A 17,983-nucleotide genomic window follows, 5' to 3' on the forward strand; every position below is an offset into this window, starting at 1 on the left:
TCTCAAAATGAATCTTAGAGTGAAGTTGCCACTGCCTTCTCCGTGAGTTGTTTCAATTAATATCTGTTATTATTCCCCCTCATTACTATTCACTGCAGAAACTTTAGAAAATATAGAAAAATAAATATATAATAAAAATAATTCCCAACTTCAATTGACATGAAAGTATAAATATTCTAATGTTCTTTCTTCTGATTTTCCCAAAGAAAAATACAATTTGTGTAATGTAATATAAATATGTATATATACAACATAGATTGCATATATGCATCCACATATAATTCATAATGATATATCTACCATACAGCTCATGTTTCCATATGGTAAATACCTGTTCTTACTATGTTTTCTTTCATGACATCAGTTTTAGTGACAGCATCACTCTTTTAGTGTCTAATTGTTATTTATAGATTTTTCTAATATTATACTATTCTTGTAAAAGTGATAAATTCAACTGGACCATGACATACTATGTCTTTTATATGAATCTTGAATAATTTTGTCAATATATTGTTTTAAAAGTTTGTATCTGTGTTCATATATAAGAATGGTTACTTGACAGGTAAGGTGGTACACACCTAAAATCCCAGCAGTAGAGAGGTAGAGGCAGGAGGAGCACCAAGAGTTCAAGGCCAGCCTGGACTACATAGTAAAACCTTTTTTTGAAAAACAACAACAACAACACACAAAAAAAACCCCAGAGAATGGTTTTTCTTATACTTGCCTATGGCTTTAATATTAACATTTTACTAGACTTATAATAAATTAAATTGGAAAATATTTCTTCTTTTTCTATATTTTGGGGAGTTTTGTAAAAGTTTGGAATAATTTTGTTTTTGGAAAGTTTTGTACAACTCACTTTTAAAAATTGGGACTGGTGTTTTCTTTGTAGAAGCTTTTAAACTACTGATTAATTTCTTTAGTTTGTAAGGTAATACAAGCTTTGTAACTCTTTAGAAAGCTTGGAGTCTTGGTGTGTTTTGTGCTGCTGTGAGAGAATACTACAGACTGAGACATGTATAAAGGAGAGGAAGGTACTGACTCACAGTTCTGGAGGCCAGGAAGACTGAGAATGGCCAGCACTGACCAAGGCCTTTTGCTCCATCATCCCATGGCAGAATGTGAAGGAGTAAGTGAAGTAGAGTTAGCACATTTTAGAACAAACCTGCTCCCTTGGAAGGTGGGGTAGGGCTAGTTAATTTGCCCTTACAACCCAAAGACTTTTGCTTTTTTCTTACTGGAGATTAAATTCAGGGCCTTCCTACTGAACTATAGCTATTTTTAAAATTTTGAGACAGGGTCTCACTAAGTCACTAGATTGCCCAGGCTAGACTTGAACTCAGACCTCTTTGCTTCAGCCTTTCAGAGTACTTGTATCACAGGTATGCACTATCATGCCCACTACCTAAATATCTCATAAAATACTATTATATTGGAAAGTAAATTTCCAACACATGCTTTTTGGGAGACATTTTCATACTAGATAATTTGATAAATTACGTTTTAAAAAAGAACTCTCAGATTTTTTTTTCTAAATTTTAAATTTATTGCCAAGTCATTTAGAATGTGATCTTATTTTTTAAATTTCTGCTGGACATTATTAAAGTTGTTTTCTTTTCATTTTCTAGCCTTATTTTTGTGTCATCCCTTCTTCTTTATCATTCTTAGGTAGAGTTCTCTATTTTATTATTCTTTTATTGAAACACATTTTGACTTTCTCTGTGTTGTCATTTTGTATTACTTTAGTTTCCACTTTTAAAAATTCTTTTGGAGTTTTTCTAACTTCTTAAGTGGGACACATTAATTTCTAGGATTTTTTCTTTTTAACATAGATATTTAAGGATACAGATGGTAGATACTACTACTATTAGTTGCCTTCACTGTTACTGGGAAAAAATGGTTGACATGCACAACATAACGGAAAAAGGTTTATTTTGGCTTGTGGTTTCAGAGTTTTCAGTCCATGGTGGGCTGGCTCCAAGGCAGAAGCGTTATGGAAGAATGGTGTGGCGGGAGAAAGCTGCTCACTTCATGGAAGCCAGGAAACAGAGCACACACAGAGAGAGGAAGGGGTTGGGGACAAGAATGTGGCCTTTCAGGTAATGTCTCCAATGACAAGGCCCTCCAACTAGGCCCCACATCCGAACAGCACATTCAGCTACGAACTCATCTGTGATCAATCCACTGAACTCCATCTGAGAATGCATGAGCCTTTAGGGGGATATTTCTTATCCAAACCATATCAACCAACTTAGCAAAATCCTACAAGTTTTATTATTTTCATTTTAGCGATTTTTTTTGTTTGTTTCATGTAATTTTTGTTTCCAAATATATTATCTTCTTTTGGTATTAAAATTTAATTTACTCACGTGTATGTATAATGATATTTATGATACTGGTTCTTCAAACCTGGTTTAAAGACTTCTGCTGTGATGTACTACATTGTAGACCCATGTTTATTTGAAAAGAACATGTATCCTTTAATTACAATATTATGTAAATGTCTAGCATCACGCATTTCTTACTAGTATTTTTTAAATAGGCTTGCTTTACTAATTTTGTAGATATATTGAAATGAGATATATTGAAATGACTAAGATAATAGACATGCAATTTTTCCTGGCATCCAAGTATTTATTTATTTTAAGATATTTTAGTGATTCATAGATATTTAAACATATTTTCCTAGTAAACTGAATCTTTAGTCCAAATTATGATTCCTTCCCTGACATAGTCACAACTGATAACCGTGGTGCCCTTTGTGGTCAGCAGAATTCTAAAATGTGCCCCTAGATTTCCTGTTCCCTTGTTAAACATATCCTGTAATCCCTTGCATTGTGAATTTGCCAGGTATTAGCTCCAGAAAATATGCCACAGGTAACCTTTAAGAAAGGGAGATTATTTCGGTGGGCCTAACATAATCACGTGAGCCTTTAAGAGAGAAGATTTTTTTATTGTCTGTGAGAAAAAGCAGAAGTCAGAGAGATTTGGAGCATGAAGAGAAATTTGATGCAAGGGAGGCCCTCTGCTGTTAAATGGAAAGGGCCACAGAACAAAGACTAGAGAGTGGCCCCTTTGAAAAGTCCCCTTGCTGGTTAACATCAAGGCAGTAAATTCTGCCAATTAAGAGGAGGTACTCAAATCAAATTCCTCCCTAGTCAGGCCTCCACATAAGGATGCAACCACCGCGACCTGGAGATCAGCTCACACACGACATTGCAGGCTTCCGACCTATGTCCACTGTTACATAATAAATCCGTACTTAAAAGCCCGAGTTTGTGAAAACTCGTCTCACAACAATATAACAATAATATATTTTTTTAATCCTCACAAATACTTTTTGATTTAACATCTATTTTGTCATGATTAAATTTACACCAATTTCCTTTTGTTAGCATTTTGTTATAATTATTATTATTATTTTTTTTTTGGTACTGGGGATTGAACTCAGGTCCTTGCGCTTGCAAGGCAGACAGAAGAACCATGGAGCTAAATCCCCAGCCCCTGTTAGCATTTTGGATATATGTTTTTTATCTCCTTGGTTTTAATATGATTACATTTTGGGTGTTACTCTATAAGCAGCATATAGTAAAACTTTTAATACAAGCTGAAAAATATTGTTTTAACTTAAGAATATCACCAAGTACATGTACTATAATGACTAACATGTTTTATCCTGGACAACATACCAACTTTTCTCTATGCTTTCTTTACTTTAAAAAATGGTTTGCATTTGTTTCTTAAAATTCAGTATTTCCCTTTTTATTGGTTTGGAAGTTATACGTTCTTTTTTTTTTTTTTTCTTTGTGGAAACCGGGGATCAAATGCAGGACCTTATGCTTGTGAGGCAGGCGACTGCATCATAGAGCTAAATCCCTGGCCTTATACATTCTAATTCTATGATTTTTTTTGTGGCTACCCTTGAAATTTTACTATGCATATTTAATAAAAATATGGGAATTGTCATGAACCTGCATGGCATTTTTAGACATAGGACCATGAAAATTTCCTTTATTGTCTAAATTTAAAAAATGTGCGACCCAAGTAGGAAGTTCCTCAGAGATTCTTTGCTGTCATTTCCCTGTCTCTGTGAAAAGGAGGAGTATCTTCCTGTTCTCCCTCCTTGCTCTCTCCATGCATGAGAATGGCATCTATACAGCAGTATCCAGCTTCAACATTCTGGTTTTGCACCTTGGGAAAGTTGCTACTCTCTTTGAGTCTTATGTAAAGTTTTACTTATTCATAAAACCTAGATTATTGGGATTTTTATGAGAAGTAAATAAAATAATATATGTATAGCACTTACAATGATACCCAAGACTCAATAAAAGCATTATTTTATTCATTGAGCATTGATTTTATTTTTTGTATCATAAATTTCTTTGCTTAAATGACTGTACTTTTCTCGGGGCTTGTATATTTTTATGTATGTCTACGTTCATATTTTCCTTTTTGTCTTACTGAAATATACTGTCAAATTAGACAAAGCAGTCTGCTAAAGTTTTTCTGTAAAGAGTTTAAAGGCAAAGGCTGTCTTAATCAAGGAGAAAGCAGTCCTGAGAGGGCACCGTTCTACAAATTCTCATAATGCCTTTGAATACTATAACATACAACGCAATGAGTGAGTGACAATCAGTGACAACCCTAAAAAAATACTATCACTGTTAACAGCCAAGAAAGACAGAGCAACTTCAGTGGGCTGGTGTAAACTGAAACTATACAATTTTTAACCTATGTAGTTGGATTTAAATAAAAGCCAAATGGAGAGTATTGCTTCAAATAGGCTTTCAAAAAGGGCTTATGAGATTTCAGTAGCTTTCTAAATTTGACCATGGATGCTTATACCTTTTAATTTAGTGAATTTGAAATGCTTGGCTTCAAGTAACATGTTGTACGAAGGTTATTTCTGGACTTTCTCTGTGTATAAAGTGTAGAATTAGCATCCTTCTTTGGCAATTGAACCTCTTCATTTCAAAACTAACCCAACTCATCAAACTGCTATAGAAAAAGACTAATTAAATGTTCTTTTGCTTCAAGTTTAAACTCTTTATAGGCACAGATGCCTAGAGGTCAAATTTAGTGGCATGAGTCAAATAAATGATCTGCAATATTTCAATTACATCAGAATACTTAAAGGTTTAGAAAAACAGAATTACTAAATTATGATTACATTAAAGTTTCACTGTAATTATAATTGTTAATCCTCAAAGATGCAACTCAACTGTGAGAATAAGAAAATCTGTTTAAAGAAGGATGTCTCTAACCTTCACATTTTTTTTTCTTTACTGAAGTTGAGCAGTTGTAATGGAAATTCCCCAAAGTCTTCTTTCCACCCAAACCAGAAGAAATATCCCCGCCATTGCCAAGGCAGCAAGAACCCATGCAGGGACAAGGGCACTGCCGCTGAAAAGCATGCAAATCACCAACAACCAACGGCAAAACAAGATAGGTCCGAGGTCACCACTGCCAGGGGCAGGTTGGAGAGTTCTTTGAAGATTGAGGAAAAACCCAGAAAACCATGTTGTTTTCATTTTTTAAGGAACCAGGAATATCACAAGCAGAATGCCAAAAGTGGGCACAGACAAGCAGTCTAACAAGGTTTCATTGTGTTTCTCCTTTCAGAAAGTTCCACCAAAATGAGAAAATTGAATCATTCTGCAGGAAGGCCTCATAAGAAGAAATCTATGGGGGACTTGAGGAGGGGTGGTTCATGCAGACATTGGGCTGGGTTTGTTTTCAGGAATCTATGTAGTGCACATCCCTTCTTTTCCATGCACTCTCAATTGTTAGTTGTATTTAATTTTTCTTTCTGACTGCCTTGTAAGGCAAAACCATCTCACAGATAAGGACATGAAGGCAAGAAAAACCTGAGAAATAATCATTATAATACTTCTACCATTTGTCGTGTATTAACAATTTACCAGACTTTGGATCAGTGAGTTAAAGTCTCTCCCCGCACCTGACATTGTTGAGTCCAGGAAATGCCAAAGGTGACAACCAGTGTTGCTTCACATTCATGGCACTTAGAGGCACCCACCAAGCCCGGAGGGCCATCCTGCTCCTGGACACTGCCACGAGTAGCCTGGTATCGGTACACAGCCTGGGACAGCTTCCCAGGGTGCTGCTACCTTAGTTACTGGAGCCCATGGTGTGGCCACCGCAGTGAGCTTTAACTTCCTGCCTTGGCTGTCATTGTCACTGGTGTAAATTATCACCTCCATCTCTTTCAAATGTGAGGGAGGGCAATAGCTTAAAACATTTTTTTGGAGACTCTGGCGTTCATAATGGCATTCACATCGCCCTTCTCTAAGGCAAAGCTTTGCCCCCGGCATGGCTAACTAACCAATCCCCTTGAACCACTCTACTCAGCAGGCTGCCTCTGCCTGTCCACATGGCCATTTACCTCAGGGGGCTTCTTGCTTCACTGGGCACCTTATAGATATTTGTCCCTTCTTTCTCTCAGAGGAGATACCAGTGCCCTGTTCCTAGAGGATCGCCTTCTCCTGGCCAAGGTGTGCTGGTAATGCAGGGAGTCAACAACAGGGTCATATATTTCAGAGAGGGTGGGAATTTGAATCCTGGTTCTGCTGCTGTCTGAACTTGTGGAAGTTCCCCAAGCTCCCCGTGCCTCAACTGTTCATGTGTCAAATAAAGATAATAATGGTACTTACTTCACAGGATTGCTGTGAGGGCTGTGAGTTAAAAAAATTGTAAAGTGCTTAAACAAGCTTGGATTTATAGTCAGTCATGCAACGTCTACTCAATAAAATAGAGAGGATCTTTTATCAGAATACTTCCAACATACTGTCATAAAGGAAGATGGGATGAGAACTGGTGTTTCCAGAACTAATACGAGCATAGGTCTCACTCTGTGATTCTGGAGACTGGGAGGAAGAGATAGAAAATCATGAGTACTAAGGAGGACAGCGCCTGGTGGCCACGTGAACCTCCACCTGAGGCTGGAGTGTAGGCTGGGCCTGCAGGCACCACGGCCTGCAGGCACCACTAGCTTGACATGGGTGGAGTGGAATAACAGCAGAGCTTCAATTTAAAATAACCCATGCAAGCCTGAGAGAAAACCTCACAGGAGCTGAGAACGTAATCCCTCCTTTATTATTCGAGAGGGGTGTACCCCAAAGATCTTGTATAATTGAAGGTAGGGGAAAGGGTCCCTTGAAATTGAAAGGTAACTCATGTAGACATTCTCATCTACTTTGTTAAGTAGCTAGATGCAGAATTAATTTGATTTATTTAAAACAAAGAAAAAAAGGAGACTAGGATCTTATTTTTGCTCTCAGATCTATCATTTATATTGATCTTTGTTATTCTTTAACCCGACTGCTTTATGAGTATTAGATGTAATGCTCGGGTAACTTTGCCAATCACTATCGAATTTGCTCGTGAGTTGTAGGAAGAGGAAAACTTCCAAATATCATGAGAACATGCCACCAAGAAGAGAGCAACCTCAAAGTTTGCTGTTCTTTTTCTTCCTTTTCCTTTTCTTTTTTCTTAGTACTGGGGAATGAACTTAGGACCTTTGCACAGAGCTTCAGTCCCAGACCTTTTTCCCTCAGCTTCACAGAGTGCTGGGATTAAAGGCAAACACTTCCATGCTTGGCAAAGTTTGCCTTTCTAAAGCTTTTAAAAGTAGAGGTATATCCACTGCTTGCTAATCCTCTTTCGTTGACATAAGGAAGAATCTTCATACAGGCATAGAACCACAGGGAGGGATGTATTCCACACTGGAAGGGAGTTTCTATCATTTGAAAACACGGAATGTGGCTTCTGCTGTACATGTCATATGGTGGGTTCCATGTGGTGCAGCTCAGTGTCTGTCCCACACCATGACCCCTCACAGACAGTGCTTTGCTCGACTGCTAGGAAGGCATCAGGAGAGGCAGGACAGTCCCAATTTTTAAGACTTGATGGACTTAGGTCTAATTGGTTAGTCATTTGATACAGCAAGATTGATTCTCCTCTGAACAGCACAGTGCTTAAAATGCAGGCCTGGTACTTAAGTACCCAGATTCAAATTCTGGTTTTGTCACTTACTTGCTGTGAGACCTTGAGCAAATTGTTAAACTTCTCTGTATCTCAGGTTGAAGTAATGAAGATGATGATGATGACCATTTAATTTCTATGAGGATTAAATATGTCATACACTTGCAATTAATGTATAAAAAGCACTTTGCATCTTTCTAGCCTGGGACGTGGACTCAGGACAAGTTTGCTATAACTTTCTTACTGATGTTGTTACTTTCCTGCCCTGGTAGGTACCTGATATAACCCTTTCTAGCCATGCAGGAAAGCCTGCTGCGGCTCAGTCTATTGAATCCTGTGGTCTCTACAATGGATATCTAGTGGAGTCCCAGCTGCTTCCTGGTAGAGGAAAAAGGGTAAACACTCAGAGTGGCTTGTGGTTGTTGGCTCAGAAGATAGGAGAGCTTTCTGGAAAGGCTACAAGGAACCATCTAAGACACCACTCCCAGAGTGAATGAACCCTTGGATAAACAGCAAGGCTAATTAATGCGGCCAGTGACTGGGGAGAAAGGGAAGTCTGATTTTAAATACATCGGGAGGACTATTTTCTTGTCTTCAAGTTCCCTTGATATGAATCCTACAAAATTTAGGGGCCATAAAGAAAACTCAAAACATGTTTTTCATGGAAATCTTTGTGAATTGTTATGAGGAATTAAAAATTTTAAAAAAAATGCTTTTTCTTACCAGAGCAATGGAGGGAATTTTGCTAAGCCTGGAAAATACCAGTCAGACTCCTAATAGCTGTCTGTTGGGATCTGAACTTTTTTTTCTTTTTGTCTGCAGGAAACTTCCATTTCACTCATTTGGTATTGAAGAGACTCTGAGAGGCTGATGGAGGCTGAAAGTGTCCTTAATTGTGCATGTGTTTTGGGCAGTCACAGCTCCTTCTGCCGCAGGTCTATCAGTTTTCCAGAAGGAATGACTGGCCTGGCTGACCTGCATTCATATCTCAAAATTCTGATTTTTTGGTGGAAGATTTTCCCTTTTCCTTTCCGTGTGTTCTCACATGGTATCTTTGCCTCTGCCCCAAAGAAAGGATTTATCAGTGACCTCTGAGGCCAGCTCTGCATGCTGTCTGCTTTGGCTCCAAGGGAAAAGTGAAGAGGAAAGTATTCTGCCTCCCCTCCACTCAGACTTCTACTCTGCTTCACCCTCCCTCTTTGCTGTTCCTTCAGAAGTGAGGGTTTGTTCACAAAGCCTTGCTTTGAGATAGAGACATTCATCTCAAGGAGAATACACTCCGCCCCTTCAGAAAGAAAGAGGAGAGGAGTAGTTACGGTTAAAATAAAAATGGGAGGCTGTCTGCACACACCATCTCTGCTCCAGGCGTGGGACCTGGCTTCCATTCAAGCTTGGCCTGTTTCTGCACTGTGACTGCCCTGGGGAACCAGAAACCAGAGACTGTGGCCTGGTCAGGATGCAGCCATGAATAGCGTGCTACATAGATCATTTACAGAAGATTAGCTCACCATACCCCTGGAAATAAAGGAGTTTAATAGGGTTTGGGGTCAGAAAGCCTTCACCTTGCTTACCCTCTAGGGCTTTGGGTTTCATCTAGGGCATACTCCCTGATTGTTAATTTTCTGAAATCCAGTAAAAACCCCTTGTTCTAATGACTTTCTGATGCATTTCTCTAAGGGCCCTAACTCGCTGGGAGCTATGGAGAACTTCCACATATCAAAATTGTTGAATTACCAGTCCCTTAAATAGAATACTTTAATTTATTGCTGAATGCCTTGACAGTTGCCCTATTTATCTGATATTGTTAATCTGACTTAATCTAGCTAGAAAAAAAAAGTCTGCTTGGCGCCACAAAATGTGAAGGAACTTTCTTCCCCTTCTAACTACAAAGCTTGTTGCCTAATTGTACAAATATTTGTGGGTTTGGCAAAGTTGAACATCAATTTGTTGTTTTAAAATAAAGCTGGAAAGGTTAGGAGAGTGCTAAGGAAACGGGACCTATGTGCACGTGATCTGCTTAATTCTTGAAAGAAGTAAAACTGCGGAGAGGACTCTACAAGTAGAAGCATGCTGACAATCTAAAAGGGAAGATTTTTGGTGGTTACTGGTATGTAGAAGAGGCAATAAGCAAAACAAGCAAGAACCTGCCCTGGGGGTAAAAAGAGTGTTTTGTTTTGTTTTCTCTGCATGTCTTCATTGGGTTGCTCTCTACATTTGATTTTTGCTTTAGAAATTGGTTTAAGGATTATAAGGAAAGGAATGATTTAAGGAGTCATCATACTTCAGTCTGGAAATTAGAACACTCAACAGTGAGAAGCAATTAAATAATTAAAAATTGCAAATACGTCTTTCTTTATCTATCTCTAAAATAGATGTGGTGTCCTGTTAAAAAGATGAATTAGTTAATGATGGGGATTCGTTTAGAGACCCTCAGGTGAAAGTTTTATTGCTCTACTGGATTTATTTGTCTGAGTTAAATGTTCTGTGCTCTAAGGCAGTGCTTCTCAAACTTTAATGTAAATGTGAATCCCTAGAGGTTTCCTGTTAAAACAGGGACTCTGATTCAGCAGGTTTGGAGTGTGGCCCAAGACTGCATTTCTAAGGAATTCTCAGTAAGCTCAACATGGCTAGACCAACTCTGAACAAGGCCCAAAGTCCTGTTACTCTAATTTGGGTGTACCTTGGAATTAGCTGGTGATCTTCTTAAAAACTGCCCAAAGATTCCTACTGTTAGAGTAGGACCTATCCTACAAGATGGATTTTTTAAAATCCCTTTCCCCCACCTTGAGTCACATTATGGAAAAATCATGCTGGTCTACTGGGCCAACTCCAGGACTGGGGAATCAGAGATTTAATAAAATAATGGAGCAATGTATATGTATATAGCCCATCCTCTGTCACACAGTGATCCTTTAATAAACCTCGACTATTAGAGCATCTTTGGCTGTGGCAAAGGATACCATCCATAGCAATACTAGCCCACAAACTGTTGCAGGCATCAAGGCCAGTTAGGGACAGGAGAAAATCTGGCCTTTCTTAGCTATGGAGTAGGTACCATCTCCTGTGAGCAGAGCAAGGAGATGCGACAGCTGTGAAGCTGTGTGCCACATCTCTGAAGAGCCCTGGAGCTTGTGCAGGAAGCTTACGAGGGTAGTTGTGTCATAAAGTATCCACTTGTCAAAATTGGGCTTCTGAAAGGAAAGTTTTTCCAGTTAACAGGGACTAAAAATCAGGAGAGATTAGTAGCTAGCAGGGAAAAGCCAAGTTTATCACATCCCTGTGTGGGTGGGCTGCCACTGGGAGAGAGAGAGGGAGATATTAGTAATTACCTGGGAAAGGAATGAGGCTTATATAGGTATTGAAGGAGCCAAGGAATCTGGGGTGAAATATTTATGGCTTAGATGCCCAAGGATGGTCTGCTCAGGTGTGTACACAGTTACTGGACCTCTTGGCGCCAGGGGGTTGTACACTACATTTTGAGTCCATTTGCCCTATTTACTGAGAACGTGCTGCTGTTTGCTAAAAGCAGCCTGTTTGCTTTGTCCCAGTTGTTTGTGAAGGACTCACTGAAGTCAGACCGGACAGTTCACACTAAGGAAAACAGAATGGTTGCTCCAGAAAAAAAAAGTTAAAGATGGAATTACCATATAATGCAGCAATTCCACGGCTGGAGATGTGCTCAAAAGGACTGAAAACAGAGTCTGGAAGAGGTATTCTTACGTCCATGTCCATAGTGCCATTATTCACAACAGTCATCAGGCGGAAGCAATCTGAGTGTGCATTCAAAGATAAACGGATAAACAAAATGTGCTCCTTATATGCATACAATGGAACACTATTCAGGCTTAAAAAGGAAAGAGGCTGACCTGTGCTACAACACAGATGAACCTTAAATGGAGTAAGCCAGACACAGAAGGACAAATACTGTATGTTTGACTTCTCTGAAGTAACCAGAGTATTAAATTCATACAGACAAAAGTAGAATGGTGTTAGCTGGAAGCTAGCGGGGGAGATAGGAAGTTCTTGCTGAGTGGATACAGTTTCAGTTTTGTAAGGCTTAAAACTTAAAGATTGGGTACACAACGATGTAACTATATTTAACTGCCACAGCACTGTGCATTCAAAATGGTTAAGATGGTAAATTCTGTTGTGTATTTACAGCAATTTAGAAAAAGTAATATAAAAATAAATAGGTGTGGTGGCACACGCCAGTAATCTCAGCGCTGGGATTATGAGGCCAGCCTGTGCTACACAGCGAGTTCAAAACCAGCCTGGAAAACAGCAAGACTTTGTCTCAGGAAAAAAAAATTAAGAGTCTTCTGAGCATTTGAGTGGACAAGGAATCAGAAAAATTCTGGCTTTATGTGACCTGGTTTTTTTCCTGGGCTTCTGGGATCTAGAATGCCCTCTGTCTCTGAGGAAGATGTATATAAAAGTATCCAGAGGATATTTGGTTATTGAAATTATAGCTTTATCAATAGAATAACAAGTGAGACTTACCATGTGCCAAACATTGTGCTAAGCACCTTATATTATTTGTATTTATCCTCATTTTAATTCTGTGCAGTAAGTTCAAGTACCATACAATTTCCTGATGAGGAAATTAAGGCTGAGAGAAGTTAAATGTTTCTGAGAGAGTACGAGCTGGGATTCAAACCAAGACTAAAATTATCCCCTTAACTACCACATCATCATATGTATACAGTTTTTGATTAGTCAATATGAATTTATTTTTCAGCCTTAAAGCCCCAGGCTATATACTGGTTACAGTATGACACCTACTTAGAAAAAGTGTCACAGACAAGTAGTTGCTAAACTACTCAGGTATTTGAAAAGATTAACTACTTAGCCACAAAAGGGTTTGGATTGCAACAAGAATGCATTTAGAAGCACTCTGACCTCATAAAAGTCTATATGTTGATTTATCGTGTTAGTAGAGATCTCTTGGATTAAAATAAAGCCAGGCAATGGTGTACGTTGGGTAAAAGACCTCTTGAGCTTTGACTTTGTATATAGATTTGTAGTACTTCAGAACTGAAGTAAATTTGAGATTGATTATTTTTTGAAAATGCTTCACTTAGAAAGAAAGACCAGCCTTTGGCCATACCACCCTGAACGCGCCCCATCTCGTCTGATCTCGGAAGCTAAGCAGAGTCGGGCCTGGTTAGTACTTGGAAGGGAGAAAGAAAGACCATACTGAATTCCTTATGGAAATAAATAAGCATACACAAATACACACACACACAAAAAGAAAACCACTGTCATTTTGAAAACAAATAAGGAAAGATTAGTTAAGTCATTGTCTTTGAGAACAGTCTGAAGCAGTGCAGCTTGTATTCATGGAATGACTCAGGAATAAAGCTTCATAAGGTAATAAACTACCTGTGTGTTCACCTCTTACTATACAGTAGCTGCTACTGCTCCGTACTTTGCATATTTTAATTAATCCGACACCTCATGAGCTAAGTATTACGGTCCCCAATGTACATGGGAAAACTAAGGAAGCTTGAGTGACTTGTCTGAAGTCACACAGCTAGGCATTAGGAGAGCCAGGATTTGTATCAGCAAATTTCAGGTATTTCTGACTCTTAAACTTGAGTGTTTCCGGGAACACTACTAGAAAGAGTCAGGACACAGATGGCAAAGGGGCAAGGAACCGTTTCAACAGGCAGTGAGAGGGAGCTTACAAAGAATGAGGTCAAGGACTTGGGGATGATTCTCCTCTATGCTTCCCTTACCTCTTCCATGTGTCCCTTCCTATTGCATGGTATGCCAGAGTATTAGTAATCACTGGGCTACTGCTGTGTGTCACTAATGATCCCTTTTTAAAGTGAGATATCTACTTATGACAGGGTTCAAATGTGTGAATGTGTTGGTTCTCTGTAGTCTAAATTACTGTATCAGCTCCTAAAAGTACCTGAGGTCTGAACAGAAAGGGAACAAAAGCATAGTTAGACCCCAAAGAAGAGGAGATAATATTGAGACCCACTTGGGAGAAGACTCACTAGAAAATCAGAATCAAAGGGTATGGGGTTTCTAAGAAAATGGACAGATTTAGGAGCACAGAAAACACCCATTCTCATACTTGGCCAGTTATAAATGGAGTCTTGAGATGATTTAGAAATAAAACAGGGGTCTGATATAAGCCAACATGGAAGTAAAACTGAGTGGGAAGTAGAGAGGGTGATCTGGCTGGAGAAAGAGATCCTGGCTAGAGAGTGGGAAATTGTGAACCTGTTGTAGGAGACAAGACATAGGATCTAGCTGCTAAATCAATGGATAATAGTAAAACAAGAGCAGCTGTGAGTCCCTGCATGTTTTCGACTGGAAAAATGATAGATCCAGGGTGCAGTATGAAGGATGACAAAATGAGAAGCAAGACAAACATTTCTGTCACAAGTTCAGGTACAGATGACATCCATTAGAGTGGTCACCATTGAAATGGAGCAAAGGACAGTATCCAGGGAAAATACAGAAAGGCAAAGAGGCAGGACTGGGGACAAATTTTATCCTCAGGGATTCAGGAAAGATGAGCAACTTAAAAGTTAAGAAAAATGATAATGAAATTGGTAAATATGGATTATTTTTGGCAAAATTCACATAAACTCCCTGATTTTAAAGTTAGCCACTATTTTTATTGCTCTAAACACAGTAGAGTGATTGGATTATAAGAATACTCGGTTTGACTCTTAAGTGTTGCCCAAAATTCCACATGGTAAACATTTGGACCACCACATGATATTACTGGGAGGTGTTGGAGCCCTTAAAAGTTAAGGGCTAGCAGGAGGTCTTCAGGTCACTGAGGGGAGATCCACTGAAAAGGACAGTGGGTCCTCAGCTCCATCCTCTTTTGCTTTTCTGCGTCATGACCATGAAGTGGGCAGTTTTGCTCCACAAAACTTCTACCAGGATGTGCTGCCCTGCCACAGGTCCAAAGCAACAGGGATAATGGATCATGAACTAGAATGATGAACCAAAATAACCTTTTTCTCTTTATAAGCTGATTATCTTGGTTATTTATTATAGTAATGGAAAGTTGACTAACACACCAGCCAGTATGCATGGAGTACTTTATAATACCAAACATTGTCATATATTCATTAAGTGGCTAGAGTTGTAGCTTGAATCTATGACTTCTGGTTCAATCTGAAGTCAATGTTAACTTCTCTAATCAGCTTTCTGGGCCACTCTTTTCAATGAGGAGAGGCTCTATAAAATGGCCAAATTAATCTGAAAGAAGATATTCACCCATGGATGAAGGGGAGAGAATATTTGTCTATGAAATGCCAGCAGCATTTATCAAGACCTCTTTAAGTAACTAATAGGTTGGCAGTTATTTTTCCTGCAAGTTGAATTTTCTCAGAATTGTAACCACTAGATGATGGAGTGGCATCTTTGTTATTTGCTATGCCCTTTACTATTTTAGTACTCTGTCTTTAAAATGAAACAGAATATTGGTCAGTTCCTGGAGTGAATAATGGACTTCCCTGAAAACAAAAGGTCTTGGTTAATGTGGCTAGCAAATAACTTAAATAATAACTGGAGTGATAGATCAAATGACTTTGCCATGGTCAAGTACATGAAAATATACTATTAGTTTTCTTTTAGCTTTATTGAAATGTTTTATTGCACAGCATAAAATCCACCAGTTATTAAGTATACAATTCACTCATTTTTAGTAAAGGTATAGAGAGTTGCAATATATTCATCACATCCAAAAGTTCCCTCATGTCCATTTCCAATTAATCCCTTGCTCTTAGGTCTAGACAACCATTGGTCATCTTCTGTCATTATTCTTTTGCCTCCTTTAGGCATTTAGTACAAATGAAATCATATAGCATCTAATTTCACATCTAATTTCTTTCATTTCATGTATCTTTTGATCCCCACTTTCTTATATGCCCACAACTATCAATACTTCATTTCCTCTTATTGTTTAATAACATTCCACTGCATTGCTATAACACGTTTGTAATCCTTTGGTAGATTTGTGTCACATTAGGCTGTTAGGTTTTGGTTAGTTTGGGTTATTAAATAATGGTACTGGGAACATTTGTGTGCTTGTCTTTATGTGGACATACATTTTTGTCTTGAGTAGATTCCTAGGAGTGGAATTGGTAGGTTGTATGTAAAGTTTAATTTTTTAAGGGACTGCTATACTTCTTCTAAAATAGCTATCCCCTTTTGTATCCCCACCAGCAATGCACGAAGGCTCTAATTTCTCTACATGTATCCTTCCCACATTTGGTGATGTTGATCTTTTTTATTAGGACCACTGTCTTGAGTATATGGTATCATTTCATTATGGCTTCAATTTGTATTCTCTAATGATTAATAATATCGAGCATTTTATGTACTTATTAACTATTTGTATTTCTTTTATGATGAAATTCTATCAAATGGCTCATTTTATAATTGGATAATTTGTCTTGTAAGATATAATACTTCATATATTCTGCATAAAACTCTATTAAATATATGATTTGCAAACATTTTCTCCCATGTGGTTTATCTTTTCATTAGCTTAGTGGTGTCTTCTGATGCATAAAATTTACAAGTTTGATAAAGTCTAGTTTATCAATTTTTTCTTTTAATGATTATCTCTTGTAGTAGCTGAGAACCTTTTGCCCAACGCAAGACCACACACATTTTCTTCTAGAAGTTTTATTGTCTTCACTCTTGTCCTTAGGAACACAGTCCTTCTTATAACACCTATATAAGGTATATAAAATAATGCTCTGTTTATTGGCATTACAAAGAAGCTAATGTCTGTTTCACTTTCAATGTATTCTGGGGGTAAAGCAGGAAAGAATTCCTGAAATTTGAGTCTTGTAGAGTGAGTAAGCCCCTGCTGAGGAAAATGGTGTGTTGTGTGACTTTGATGTGAGTGTGGGGGAGGAGAGGACAGGGCTGAGATATGCGGCAAGTATGTCCTTTTTCAGGTCAGCCAATCAGAATGTGCTAGATGCAACAGCAAGTAGAACTGGCCATCTGGCTTCAGCCTAAAAATGAAAAATGACTATTTAAATCTGCTGTCTATCTGCTCTAGGCATTACTTAGTACATCTGCATGCTCAATAAATAAAAATCAATTATAAATTCCATTTCTCCTTATAAGCCTCTGTTCATTTGGTTACGGGGATGCTCTGGGCACAGGTAAAGGGAAACAGGAGGACAAGGTATTGCAGTAGGATAAACTTGACTGAACAGGCAAAAATCATTTTCACTTTTCAGGGCAATTGAGGATTTCGTGAGACCCAGGGAAAGATTTCAAGAATGCAGGAATCTCCCCAAATCTTCCCTTTCCCCATCCCTCAGCCACTTGAAACCATGCTGTGGCTGTTAAGACTCCCAGCCTCTTGCAAACTAAGGTTTTCGGATCCTTGCCAATTATAACAGGAACGTTCATAAACAACCACCACAGGGCTAATAAATAACACCTTAACAAAACATAAGCAAATAGTGATGATAGCGGGGTGATAAAGGAAAGGTAATGTGCTTAGGGAGCGGCTCTGTGCACGCCCCAGGCTGAGCCAGCAGGGAAGGCCGCCCACACAGGCCTGAAGGGGACGCTGAGGATGCCTGGCTCTGTACAGAACAGCTGGTCTTCTCTTCAGAAGGCAGAGCCAAGTCAGGGAAGACCGAGGAACTGACATCGCAAATGCATCTTTCTAAATTACATTTAATTACAAAATAATGTATAACATATAATCCTCTTAAAAAGAAACCTTACTGCAAATAAATGTAAGAATGCCCTTTGTTCCTTCCTTACCATCTCCAGAGCCACTCCCTCCCATCTTCAGGACATAAACTGTGTTATGACACTGCTCACTGCATTTTCACACACATGCAAAGTCTCCCCAAATGTTGTGTCTGAAGTTCTCTCACATAGATGGTGTTGGACTGTATGACTTATTCTGCAACCTGCACTTTTCATTTATTAATACTTTTTAGAGAACTTTCTGGACCAGGACATAGAAACC

The 17,983-nt window shown here is 38.6% G+C and overlaps 1 long non-coding RNA gene across 1 annotated transcript in view; it reads right to left on the minus strand.

Moving 5' to 3' along the window:
• LOC117283603 overlaps positions 1–17,983 on the minus strand; it is a 551,579-nt gene that overhangs the window by 12,743 nt on the left and 520,853 nt on the right. The gene's annotated exons all lie outside the window — the stretch shown is intronic.

This window comes from Fukomys damarensis, unplaced genomic scaffold (assembly GCF_012274545.1).
Source record: "Fukomys damarensis isolate Sample0158 unplaced genomic scaffold, DMR_v1.0_HiC HiC_scaffold_28, whole genome shotgun sequence".
In the NCBI taxonomy this organism is placed as follows: domain Eukaryota; kingdom Metazoa; phylum Chordata; class Mammalia; order Rodentia; family Bathyergidae; genus Fukomys; species Fukomys damarensis.